Raw genomic sequence first — 13,746 nt, 5'->3', positions numbered from 1 at the left:
GTGACTTTCTGATAGACCTTTACTTCTGAGCCATCTTTTCGGGAAAGTGAACTCTTTTACCTTTGAACACTTCTTTATTAAATTATAAAACGGGTGTATTTGGCTACAAAGACTTGACATTTCCGGTTCAAATTCCCCACCCCACCCAGGCAAGGTTCAAATCCTTCACCCCTGGGCACACACACCAAATAAGGATCACAATAGGTCCGCGAAACAGGGTCAAGTGACAGGCTGTGTTCAAAAGGTTGAAATTCGCAGAAAGTGAAGTTTTCTATGCAATCAAGGGAATAAAGGTGGTAAGTTTCTAAACAAACTGTAGTGCTGCGTCGGTAGGAGAGTATCACAGAGAAATTTAGTATTATCAGCTGAGTTGATAGCGTAAATAGTTAAAGAGCTGACGTTTCGAGAGTTCGCCCTTCGTCTATCACTCTGAAGAAGGGCTAACGCTCGAAACGTTAGCTTTTTAACTCTCTACGGTGGCCACTTAACGTAATCAACTCAGTTAATAATGCTGAATTACCCTTTTCTATGAAATCGTTGACTTTTTCGTGCTTTTGTGCTCTAAACCTATTCACCTGTACAAAAAGGCAAACATTTCTCTAGGTTGCTAGAACCGCAAACAGTTGCCCCAAGCGCCAAAAGTTGCTCCAAAGTTGCCGAGCATAATCGGGACAGGCCAACAGATAACTTTAATATTTCCGCTAACTCGGAACACTTTTTGGGGCTGCATTTCCCTCGGAAACTAGGAGAGACTAGTAAAAGGGCACCCAGTTCTCCGCGGTTTGGAACCCAAAATGTGTGTAGAACAGACTTGAACATGCGAAAAATGAAAATTCTTTGGAAAATGAGAAACTGTAGGAGGCTGTTTTCCTAACAATCACCCCTTGAAATGCGTTCTCTGACTTTCCAGTCAGACGATGTGTTCATGCGCCTCAGCACCTCCAAGCCAAAGATCATCACGCGTGGGTGGATTGCAGAACCAGCACGTCACAGCTAATTTATCTTTATTCTGCAAAGCTGTGACGTACTGGTTCTGCAATCCACCCACGGGTGATGATCTTTGGCTTTGACTCGGTTCAATACAATTTTTTATTAATTGCAATTTTCAAAATGAACTTTCTTTTATTAATAGTTAACGTACCGGTGTAGAATGATTTAAAGGTATTCGGTAGAAATCGAAATCAGGTAAGGATCGCATAAAACCATTATCACAAAGAATATGAAGAGACAGATGACGTATATGACGTAATGTTGTTCTATTCTTCATAAGAACGAGGCAAGGGAGACTCCCAGAAGATTGCGTCCTTCCTTTCCTTTCGTCGAGACTAGTGCCTGAGTTGGTTACAGGGAAGGTGAAATCGTCGTTCCTGTATCCTCGGCACGAAATGGAAGAACCCAGTGTTAAGTACATTCTTCTACGCGCTCGTGTCGGATACACAGTTGAAAAAAACCCGCTGTCACTCGGCCTTACGACGAAGTCTACACCAATGCAATTGAAAGTTTTGCGAGGCGAGTTATTAGAAGGTGTTCCTGAGGCTGAACAGTCTACAGACTCAACTAGAGTAGCTGTTGTTGGAATTGAACGTAAATCATTACGTCTTGAATGTCCCACGGAGGATGTGGCTCGACTATCTGAGGAAGAAACCAACTTGCTTTTAGCAATTACTTCATCTGAAGGAAGATACCTATCGTATATAGATAGGAAACGTCTGGCATTTGGCCGACAATTGTCAGTCGGAAGTACTGTGTTCGTTGACGTGAAAGGAACCTTAAAGGGTTTGCCTGGAGTTGTTTGGTACAAAGGTGTATTACCACCCAGTCTGGGAACTTGGTTTGGAGTTGAACTCATCGTAAGTACTCGTGCTCTAATGAAGTCGTGTTGTTGGATGTAACAATTTAAATTATGAAAGTTTTCTACAGACAGCGACAACACAGATTTTACGAAATTATCATGGAGGCAACATTTCACACCGAGTTAAACTGAGTTCTTCTCATTAGTATTTCAGTCAACCTACTCAGACTTACTTCCTAGAAGACTCTTAGACTGAAGGAATTTAAGTTTTGATGCACCTGCGTATAGTTTTGAAAATTCACCTCTGTTGATTTACCAGTATGGACAACTTCGTTTGACATGGGCTTCCTTTCCAGGATTTATAACTTCACAGCAAATAATTTTGTTGATTCCTTTGTTTTTGTTTTTATAAACAACGAAAGCAACCCCATAGAAAAGTCATGTTGTGTTAAGCTTTGCCAATTAACATGGAAACTGTTACCCTGCTCCTAAGTGAATTTTTGAAGCTGTCTTCCACCTTCTTTTACAAAGCTGGGACTTTTACAAATCTGAAAAATAGTTCTTCTTCTTAACCTTTAATTTGTGACCTTTCAAGGAGATTCTGCTTGTCAAAGCTAGGAAAGTGATAATTAACATCACCTTACTTGGAAAATTCAAAATTTTATTTACTTTCAGCATGCCTCATTAATACAGAATCTCATTAATTCAAAGTAGCAATTCAAGCTAATCTAGCATATCTTCTCAAGCAGCTTAAGTGTCTGTTGAAACAGCTCCCACAGTTGTTTGAACACTGTTTTGGTACCTATTCAGTTAAAATCTCCTTTTGTTTCAAGGGAGGGGGATCACATACAATTGCAAATAATTTACATCTACGAAAACAGCTATCATCCCAGTTTAAACAACAATTTCTCTAAGTTTCAAAATGACACATGTTTTGATTGAAACAGGTGAGTGTTGGATTTTAAGGTATAGACAATTTTCTCCATCAAACCCAAGTATCTTATTATCACTGCTCTATGAAGTTTTGTATATTGATTAGCAGCAAGGAGCAGCTACATGTAGGTAAAAGGAAATTCTTAGATTCATAGTGGTGAGATCTAGTGGATGCTGGATGCTCAGCAGTTGGTATGGGATTAAATTTGTCATTGATAATGATAGTAACCATGGTGATATAATGATGATGATAATGATGAAAGTCAAAGTAATGGTTAAGGATGACAGTAATCTTCAATAATAATGATTATGATCTGTGGTTTAACATATCTAGAAACATCCAGGGTCAGGAACATGTGATGGAACATTTAGAAACAAGCGATACTTTACCTGTAAGCCAGACTGTGGGATTTTTGTCAGACTGGACAAATTGACACCAAGAGAAGATGAAGATGACTTGAAATCTTCAAAAGTTGTAAAAAAAGACAAAATGGAAGAACCCAGTATTAAGTATATTCTTCTATGTGATCGAGCTGGACGCTCTGTTGAAAGAAACATGATGTCCCTCAGCCTTATGACGAAGTCTACGCCAATGCAAGTTTTGCGAGGCGAGTTATTCGAAGGTGTTCCTGAGGCTGAACAGCCTACAGACTTAACTAAAGTTGCTGTTGTTGGAATTGAACATAAATCATTCCATCTTGAATGTCCTACAGAGGATGTGGCTTGACTATCTGAGGAAGAAACCAACTTGCTTTTAGCAATTACTTCATATGAAGAACGATACCAAATATATATAGATAGGAAACATCTGGCATTTGGCCAACAACTGTCGCCTGGAAGTACTGTGTTCGTTGAAGTGAAAGGAAGTTCAAAGGTTTTGTGTGGTGCTGTTCGGTACAAAGGAGTATTACCACCCAGTCTGGGAACTTGGTTTGGAGTTGAACTCATTGTAAGTACTTGTTCACTTGTCTAGTTAAATCGCATATTGGCTGTAACAATTTACCTTATGCAAATTTCATACAGACAGCAACACAACTAAGGTACCATGATACACCAAGTAAACTTTGCTTTTACATCTTGTGAGTTTTTCAATGTCTTCAATGTCCACCTTTTTAGGAGACTCAGACTATAGGGGAGATTTAAATGCTTCATTCAATAGTATGTAATAGTAAAACTTGCCTTTCAAACAATCATGTGCATGGTGTCATCTCTCTTGAAGAATAATGTCTTGTTTACTGTTAAGATTTAATAATCCTGCTTTCTTGATAGTATGGTGTACATGTATGATGCACACTGGGTGTTGAACAGTAGGTATGGGATAAAATTTTTTGATTATTATGGCAACCATGGTAATGATAATAATGATAATGATGAAAGTCATAATGATGGTTAATGACGACAATAATCTTTAATATTAATGATTATGATCTGTGGTTTAACATATCTAGAGGCATCCAGGGTCAGGAACATGCGATGGAACATTTAGAAACAAGCAATACTTTACCTGTGAGCCAGAGTCTGGAATTTTTGTTGGACTGGACAAATTGACACCTAGAGAAGATGAAGGTGACTTGAAGTCATCAAAAATTGCAGAAACAGATGAAAATATTCAGGCTAAACCTAAGTCAAGTGTTAAAGATTCAATACTGTCATTTTGGAAGGGAAAACAAAATCAAAGGCCATCTCAAGAAATTAATGGAGTGCTTAAGATTGATGAAAGAGTTGTGACATTTATTGAAGGTAGTCCAGCTAGAGGAACTGTGCGATATATCGGAGAGGAGGTTGATTCAACTGGAAATGTTAACATGATTGTAGGATTAGAACTGGTAAGTACATTGACATGCTTGGTTAACCAACTGTGATTGAGCCTTACAGTGTTATCCAGCTATCAGAAGAGATTAAACTGAATGATTAGCTTTTGTTTTCCCATTGCATTCTCGCTCGTGAAAATGGGTTTATCGTTTCTGTAAAGAGGAAATAAAAGAAAGAAAAGAAATGGATGTTAGGTGTAACCTGAGTTTAGGAAAAGCGTAGATGTCTGATTAACTTAACATCTGTTTTACTATCCAAATGTGGGAATGAGAATTTAGTTAACTATGAAATTGTGGTTGTCACTTTTTTTTCAATCTATAAGAAAAGTGGATTCGAAGGACTAGTAAGGAGGATAACTTATTCTAGTATTAACAGAAGTGTACGCGCTTATTATTACAGTGATAATTGAGAGTTAATGTTTCGTTTGGTTTTATCTGAGTTCGAGAAAAATCGTACGAAAGCAAGATGTAAATTTGAGGACTTTCTGCCAAACCAAATTACCAAGTGAAAAGTTTTTACTAATATGCATGAGCATAATTGTGTTTTGATCATCCCAGGTTAGATCGGTGGCTGGGGTGCACCACCCTCCCCAGCATCGTCCGAAGGATAGTCCAGTGACGGTAGCTGTTCATATATGCAGCTATGAATCCCGGAGTTGTTAAAAATTTGACATACCCGATAAAGGGATCGATTTCTACCTGTAAATTTATGCGGAATTTAACCAAGTTAGGCCAGCTTTATGTAAAACATAAGCATGCTACGCATGCAAGAGTTATTTTTTCGGATGGGTAGGTTGAAAAGAGACATTAAGAAATTGACGTTTGCATTTTCGCTAAAGAAAAAGAGAATTTACTTTCAAAAGACTCCAATGAGAAATATCGTTCATAAAATATCTGAAATAAGCCCCGACACACGTTTATTATGGTCTATCGCTGCTGGTGTCTGAATAATTGTTAGCACAAATAAGCAGCATTGGTGCCAAGCCTCCCATAGTCTCCTCCACAGCCGTTGTTTGGTCTTGTCACGCAACACGCTCTCTCTTCCGTTAAGTGATGAGACTAAACATTATGGCCTGCTGGCAGGCTAAGACAAGGCTTCGTGATTTTCCTTCGTTAGAGACAAAATCAAAATTATTTAGTTACTGCTAGTTGCTTAAAAAAAATATTCTTCTACATAATATTGCTGTGGGAAACAAACTAAAACTCTACTTTATCTCCAATAGCCTCAAACCAACGACATTTTGCGGTCTCCGTTCTTCAAACAAGTGAAAATACACAAGACGAAGAGAAAAGTATCATATTTGAAAGGTTTTCACGTGGGCATAACAACGTGGCTCCTTATTTGTTGTTTCTTATCTCATGGACTTTTGCCCTGTGCGTGTGGAATACGTGATAAAATGGGCGTTGCTTACAAAATTATTGACACGTGATTGGGTAAAGTCCAAGGTAGCTAAGCGCGAATTTAATCGGTAGAAAACGTCTAACCACGTGAGAATTACGTGGATAATTGACTAATAGTAATTAGTCAAGTCCAAGGTAGCTAAGCGCGAATTTCATTGGTAGAAAACGTCTAAGCACGTGAGAATTGCGTGGATAATTGACTAATAGTCGTATTACGTCCCTGTAAAATTTTTTAAGTAGGGGAAGATTATGTCATAATTTAGGTTGTTTGCTGGAAGCTTTTCACAAGAGAAAACTCAGACCATCCGGTGACAGGTAAACACGTTATTATAGAAAAAAAGATAACGTTTAAGCACAAGATTTAATAAATGGAGAACTTTTAAAAGCGAAGAAACAGTCATTTCTCATGGCAGTCGACGCACAAAGTAAATATAACTTGCTGATCTTTTCAACCTTCGCCAGAAAAGCAAAAGCTAAAAGGTACGTGGAAAATCTCCGCGTCAATTTTCCAATGTCAAGGTTAGAGTTCTTTAACTTGATTGGCTCATTTGTGAAATCACGTGCGCCTTGTTTGAATACAAAAAGAATTCAGTGGAGGAAGAGAGAGAAAAACTGTAATTTTAAATTTAAAATGAAGGAGATGTTCTACATTCATCCGTAATAGAAATCAAGAGTTTAGGCCACAGGGAGACCACTTATTGTTGCGACAGGAAGGATAAACATTTTGAATTGAAAGGATTGAGTGACGTTCGAGAATAAAGGACTGAAAATTAAAATGACCACCGTATCTTTGTCTGAAAAGCTCTATAAAAGGAAACGAAATGTTAGCCCACAGCGATCAAACTCTAATTAGTCATGTTGAGGCAAACAATAAGGTGCATTAACATTTCGTTTCAATGTAAATGAAGTTTTTAGACAAAGATGCTGTGTCAATTTTATTTTCACCCCCCAACCGTCATAAAATTCTTGATATTCAAGAAGTTTTTCTACCACGTGGTCGTACCCATTAGGTGGTCTGCCTGGCATTCGGTTGTCTAGCATTAAACTGCGGAGGGAAAATGGTATCTGCAACCTTTTTCGTCAGCTCGTGCGTCAGCTCGTGCATCAATGATGAACAAAGAAGTAAAAATTTTTATTTGATGTTCCGTTTAAATCTTGGAATATAATTTGAGCGTTACTTCTTAAAAATTAGGTCCGGTTTTGTTTTGTTTTGTTGTTGCAGATTTTTTTTTAAGTGAACCTACTGAAACTAAAAGTGCATATACAGGCTGGGCGATAGAGTTTAAACTGGTTGTAAGAAAAATACCTACACTGTAAAGTTAGAGTTGACAACGTGGTGTTTTAAAAATTGTTGTGTCCGTCTGTCACATTTTTATTTAGGATGAAAGATTGGGATCTGGTGCTGGTGAAAGATATGGCTCTCAAAAGTTTCCTTGTAAGAGAGATTATGCAGCATTTGTACCATGGACAACTGTCATACCAGAGAAGGACTTTGATGGTAATCCTGGAAAAGCTGCAAGACAAGAAGCTCTGGGAAAGCGGGAGCAAATTCATGAAGATGAAATGTATACGGAATCAATGAGCTGTGTTGATGTACCATCAGGTAGACAAATGATTTGATATCTCAGTTGCTTCAAAATTTTTGATTCACTTAGTCAAGCACACCATGCATAATGAAGCAGAAAATCATAATCTGTGAACTGATGTCTCTTTCACTCAGTTTCCTTAAAACATTCAGATGTTGAGAAATTGTTCTTCCAATTGAAAAAAATAGTAAATTGAAACATTCAGTTTTTACCTTGGAATTTTAAAAAACTGAAGCTTTAGTTGTATGATGACATGGTGTCTTTGAGTGCATTTTTGTTCTGAATTTCATGTCTTTTGCAATTAGAATTAATTATGAATGGTTCGTGACAGATTGATGTACAACTTTGCAATTATTGGGGTCAGAATGAATGCTGGGATTGACCAACCCTGTACTAGGTCCCTCAAGGGGCATGTCGTTTTGCGCGGCCTTGATCTTTGTTTTTGTTGAGTGAGATGCAGAGCCGAAAAAAGTGTCGCAAATTCCTCTAAAGTTGGATGTTTGCATACCTTTTTTCTTTCCGAGGAGACCATTGATCTATGTGGGAACGTGCAAGGTACAAATGTTTTGCAAAAACCTCTTACTTTCAATTCGTGGGTTCGTGTAGACTTCTGTACTAAGTTGTCATACACCTTCTGTTCCATCCCTTTTGCGCAACCTTGGTTTTTTTTAGTGATAAAGTCTCAAAAATATCCTGGTCTTAACAATGAATTGTGCTAAGATTTTGAAGAAAAGCATGGGAATTTTGTTTTCCTTTTTTCTTTTATACGTCCCTTTAACGCCTTCAAATGAAAAATGAACATTTCAAGAAGAAAGGCAAGCAAATGCTCATGTTAATTCAGTCGCCATGTTTAATCTTTAAAAAAGCATGCGGTTTATTGATTCACACAAGGTCACAACACTGGCGACTACGCCTACAATTGTGGTTGCGATGACGACGATCGCGTCACTGGTGTGAACAAGCCTTTCTAACACTATTTCACTCTATTGTTTCCTTTTCTTGAGATACATGCCATGAATCTGCCAAAAATCTAAGACAAACTAATTCATTGAATTCTTCTGGAGTAGAAGCAATCATAATCTGTGAACAGATTCCCCTTTCGCTCAATTCCCATAAGCTTATCTTAAAGCATTTAGATGTTGAGAATTTGTTTTTCCAATTAAAAAAAGAAGGCTATTCAATCGGAGCAGAATATTTTTCACTCTGTAATGTAGAAATTGTTCGATCAGATTTCTCCATAGACATCATTCCCTGTCACTACAATGGAAACTTTGGGGAAAACGGAGCAAATTCATGAGAATTAATTGATTATAAGATTAATGAGCTGTAAAAGATGTAGTTGCTAGACTCTTTCAACCATTTCATGACGATATACCCTGGAGAGGAGTATGTGCCAACTTGTAGGAACGCCCTGTGTTGTGTGTGGGTTCTCTGCATTCAGAGGTTTCCCATTTTGTTAAGTATGTTTCATTCCCCTCAGGAAAGCAACGACAATCACGAGACATAGGGAGTCAGCCGCCGAGCTTCCAAGAGAAACCAAGAGAAAATAATGAAGAAGAAAAGAGTTTACTCGTACGATTGACAGACATGGAGCAGCAGTTGACTCAATTACGAGCACAACTGGAAGACAAAGAGTCGGAAAAGCAGGAACAAGGTGACAGATTACAGAGACGGTTGCGGGAGATAGAAGAACTGCTGACAAACGCTCAAGGACAGTTACAAGAGAAGCACGATCAGTTAGTGACCTCCGAAGCACAAGTGAAAAAGATGGAAGAACAGCTGACAAACGCTCAAGGACAATTACAAGAGAAGCATGATCAGTTTATGAACTCCGAAGCACAAGTGAGAGAGGTGACACAGCAATTGCCAATGTCCAAGAGCAACTACAGGGAAAAGATGAAGAAATTGCTGGTTTAAAAAATCAGGTAACTGAACTCGAAATGAGTCTCTCGACAGCTCAACAATTAGCGTTAAATGCACGTCAACGGCAGGAGTCACCTGACTGGGTCATTTTACGCGATCAAATTCAGGTGACAGATAAATGCCTTGGAAGGGGAGGCTGGGGACATGTTGTGGAAGGAAAGTATTGTGGCTGTGCCGTAGCTGTGAAACAAATCCATGAGTTGATTCTTTGTAGTCACAACCGGAGTTTGTTTGAGCGAGAAATGAACATTGCTTCAAGATGTCGTCACCCATGTTTGTTGCAGTTCATTGGGGCAACAAACGACGAAGGAAGTCCTTTGTTTGTCACAGAGCTCATGGAAACAAGTTTACGAGCACTGTTAAAGCGACCGCTTTCCGCTACTGAATTGTTCGTTATTTCCCTGGATGTGGCTCGAGCATTAAACTATCTTCACCAGAAGCAACCATCTCCCATCATTCACCGGGACATCAGCAGTGCAAATGTGTTGCTATGGCGACAAGGTGACCAATGGCGAGCCAAGGTTTCGGATTATGGCACAGCCAATTTCATGCAACATACCATGACAGTTGCACCTGGAGCGCCAATTTACAGTGCACCTGAAGTAGTCACTAAAAACCAAACCGTTAAGGTATGTTTGATTTAATATTTGTTTTTTTCTCCACAATGACCCTTTGTGTGTATCCCCAAATTTTATTCACTTAACGCGAGGTTGTGGTCATTATCACATCGTCATCGACATTATCAATACCACCGAGTTGATTGCCGCTATTGTGGTTACTATCATTGAATTTACTGTACGTTGTTTTCGATATTCAGGTTGATGTATACAGTTTTGGTGTTCTTCTTTGTGAGATGTCGATCCAGGAAATGCCAGATCCTGAAAAGCGTGAACAGCAAGTTGCACTTGTTAAAAACCGCGTGATTCGAGCTCTCATCCGGAGATGCTTACAAACAGAGCCTGAGGCGAGACCGTGTATGGAGGAAATAATCGATGAACTTGAACAGCCAACGTGAGACAATTTTTGTTACTATTGGTTGTGTTCATTTAGACATAAAGCGTACAGATATTTTCTCCGAAATAACTTGTTCGGTAAGGTAGTTAGTAAGTCTCCAGACACGATCAGTATTATTTTATTTTGATGTTATAGAGGAGTCGTTACTGATAAAATGCAATTATAGATGAGGATAGCTTTTATCAACAATTTGGTACTGAATCAGTAAAATGTTAGAAAAGATAGCTGAAGTTTGAATCGTTAGGGTAATTTAGAGAGAGGTACTTGTAGTTGGAATTTCCCTACTCCATGAAACAATTAAAAAATAGCAGTTGTCACGATGTGTTTTGTCAAAGCCTTAAATTGTGAAGATAGTCAATTTGGATGTCCTCTGCGCGGATTGACATTCCGCATGCTTATAATGGTACACGCAAGACGTTGATGCGGTCACCAGAGCGCACAGGATAATTGATCTCAGCATGTTGTACGAAATGCTGTACATAGGGCGATTTCACATCGGCTGTTTTGAGCTACGAGACAATATGCATAAGGTGAAAAAGAGAGAGATAATCAGGTTCACCGTGATACGATTTTTTTTGTGAACATAGATGAAAGAGAAATACTTTATAAACGGAACGGTACATTTTCTCTTTATTGTTTTGAAGTTTAGACGTGGTAAATATAGATTTATATTGAATAGAGGGGGTAAGTTTCTAAAAAACTGTGGTGCTGCGTCGGTGGAGGAGTATAACAGGTTATTTAAGTACTATCGACCGGGCCGATAACGTGAATTGGCCACCGTAAAGTGTTCAAAATCTGACGTTTCGAGCGTTAGCCCTTCGTATATCGCTCTAACGAAGGCTAACGCTCGAAACATCAGCTTTGAAACTCTTTATGGTTGATAATACGAAAATACTCTTTGGATTTATATTGGTATGCTTTTTAACTTTTTTTGTAGGCTATACAAAAAGACAAACGAACTCAATCAAAACTAAAACAAGAACGAAAAAAACTTAACTACAAAACCGTTTGGTGGAGCTAGAATGGTAGGAGTGCTTCCAGAATAACAGATCGGATAGTTAACTGATCAGCTTATGTTTCTTACTAGAAATCAGGTTTTTGAGCTGCAAATAGGTCCAAAATACGGCTTAAAATTGTTGCCTTTTTTGCAGCGAATGAGCAATTTTCTGCAAAGAAGTACCTCTCTTTTGCATTATGTTACCAGAAAACTGCATATCTCCCAGCCAATCAGATTGAAGAAAGTTTGTCATTTATTTCAGTTATTAACTGTAGCATGAAAGAAGGCAGTGCTTTTCTTTTATTCAAGCCTAAAGTGGGTGTTAATATAAAATGTGTAAGTAACTCGATTCAAACAGAAAAGGTTTGGTAACGATACTGTAGAAACCCATTAACTCGGACCGTGAGGGGAAATGATGAACACTTCAAGAAAAATCTTTGCAAATGTCAACGGGAACGGAAGGTGAATGTGCGTGTTATGCATGAGAACAGGTTACTATTTAACAACTATTTATCGAAGTGGAAGTGGATAGTGGTGAATATTTACCGAGCCGCGACGAGGCGAGGTAAATATCCACCGCTAGTCACTGACATTGAGGGAATAGCTGTTTTTAACATATACTAAAACTGTGAGATAATAAAGCCCAAAAAGATGATTTCAACTCGTTTATTCCTGCAGCAATTAAAATAATTTCTAGTGCAATCCCGCGCGAGTTTCTCGGCAGTGAATAGCAAAGGATATTCGAAGTTTGAGCGGCCAATCAGAACGTGCTTTAACACTATCCACTGTTTTAGTATATACTAAATCTTGTTGTGAGTGGAATTCGTTCGTGTGAGTTGATTAAGCTGAGCGCATGCCTAAAAAATTATCTCGATCACCAAAGTTGTGAAATTTTATGGGACATGATTACCATACGCTATCTTTAGCTTTGTTGCGAGGATAGCTGACCTGTGAGCACAAAAAACTGAAGATCCGCATTTAATGTTGTTAAATATTTATATTGACTAAGGTACTGCGCAGTATCACTGCTAATACGGTATTGCTGTAGTAACAAAAGCAACAAGTTTTGTATCGTGATCCAACCATTGAGTATAACTCAAACTAGGAAAAGGAAAAAAGAGATAGATTTAGACCTACCAAAATTTCAATCTACGTCGTCTCGTATTTTTTCAGCGGTTGCTTGAAATCCGTCGCATTTTCATCAAGTGCCGTAAGCGAGCCAACAGAAACATCGTTGCAGAATACACGGAGATTCCGAGGTTCCGAAACCTACCCGTTATTGATTGAGGGCCAAACTTTGAAAGGCTGTAAAAGTGATACGACTATACCGCCTTGAAAGGTGTCTCTCTTGTGAGTAAAACTATGGAAGGATCGCGATACCTTTCACTAGTGCTTATTAACAATAGTTTGTAGTATGCAGGGAATGTTATTATAGTCATTTGTTTTAAAGAGTCTCTTTTCGTGGCAGAAGTTAATCAAACGTATCTGAAGTAGACTTCATTCCCGATTGCGGAACGAGTCAATAAAGTGATTGATAAGAAACAAGTAGAGGCTCGCATTAAGTCGTAGATAAAATGTAACTAACAATTCTGTTGTTTTATTAATCGAATACCGTTATCTAGAACTTTTGGATTTTGGATAGAGATTCAGCAAGTAGATAGCGTGATCAGACCTTCGAACAGCTGTGGTCTGATCTCTCTTCCCTGCACCCCTTCCTAGTGGGCGTAGGCTTTCTTAAGGTTAAATCATTGTCTTGGAGAGGTCCTTGGCGATCTTGAATCCAAGCTCCGGTTAACTGTAATTGTGATTGTAAAGGATGGGCGTAAAGGAAGGAGAGTGCTGTTAAGAGGCTGTCAATATGACAAATAAATGGTATATTTTCTATGAAGTTATTCGAAGTGTTTGACGGTATTCGTGGGAGTGGAACTTTCATAACAGTTTTTATCACTCAAACACTCAAAAGAGTATTTCGTGCCCAGAACTGACCCTGATGGGTCTGCCCGTGGCAACTTGCACACAATACTCTCTGAATTGTCTCCCACTCAAATGCACTCGAGATCCCGACTTTCTAAAGGGAAGGGCAAGCTAGTCTTTTTCTCGGCCATTTCACCCAAAATTGGCTGCGAAGCCGACTACAAGGAAGCCAGGTCTTTCATCATATCTTTAAAGTTCCCCTACCACTTTCCCGCTCTGACCGGCGTATCTTCACTTATCACTGTCGGCTATTTGACGTCGCCGTGCATTTTCGTTTTACACCACTCCTGGAAAAATAGGTTAATCCTTTTACGA

The 13,746-nt window shown here is 38.7% G+C and overlaps 1 pseudogene; it reads left to right on the top strand.

Annotated features, from left to right (window-relative positions):
- Positions 1-1,326: 1,326 nt before the first annotated feature.
- On the top strand, positions 1,327-13,322 carry LOC131795380 (uncharacterized; annotated as a pseudogene).
- Positions 13,323-13,746: the final 424 nt, after the last annotated feature.

This window comes from Pocillopora verrucosa, chromosome 3 (genome assembly GCF_036669915.1).
Source record: "Pocillopora verrucosa isolate sample1 chromosome 3, ASM3666991v2, whole genome shotgun sequence".
Taxonomy (NCBI): domain Eukaryota; kingdom Metazoa; phylum Cnidaria; class Anthozoa; order Scleractinia; family Pocilloporidae; genus Pocillopora; species Pocillopora verrucosa.
The sequence above is the reverse complement of the archived record's forward strand: the minus strand, read 5'-3'. Positions and strand labels throughout refer to the sequence as shown.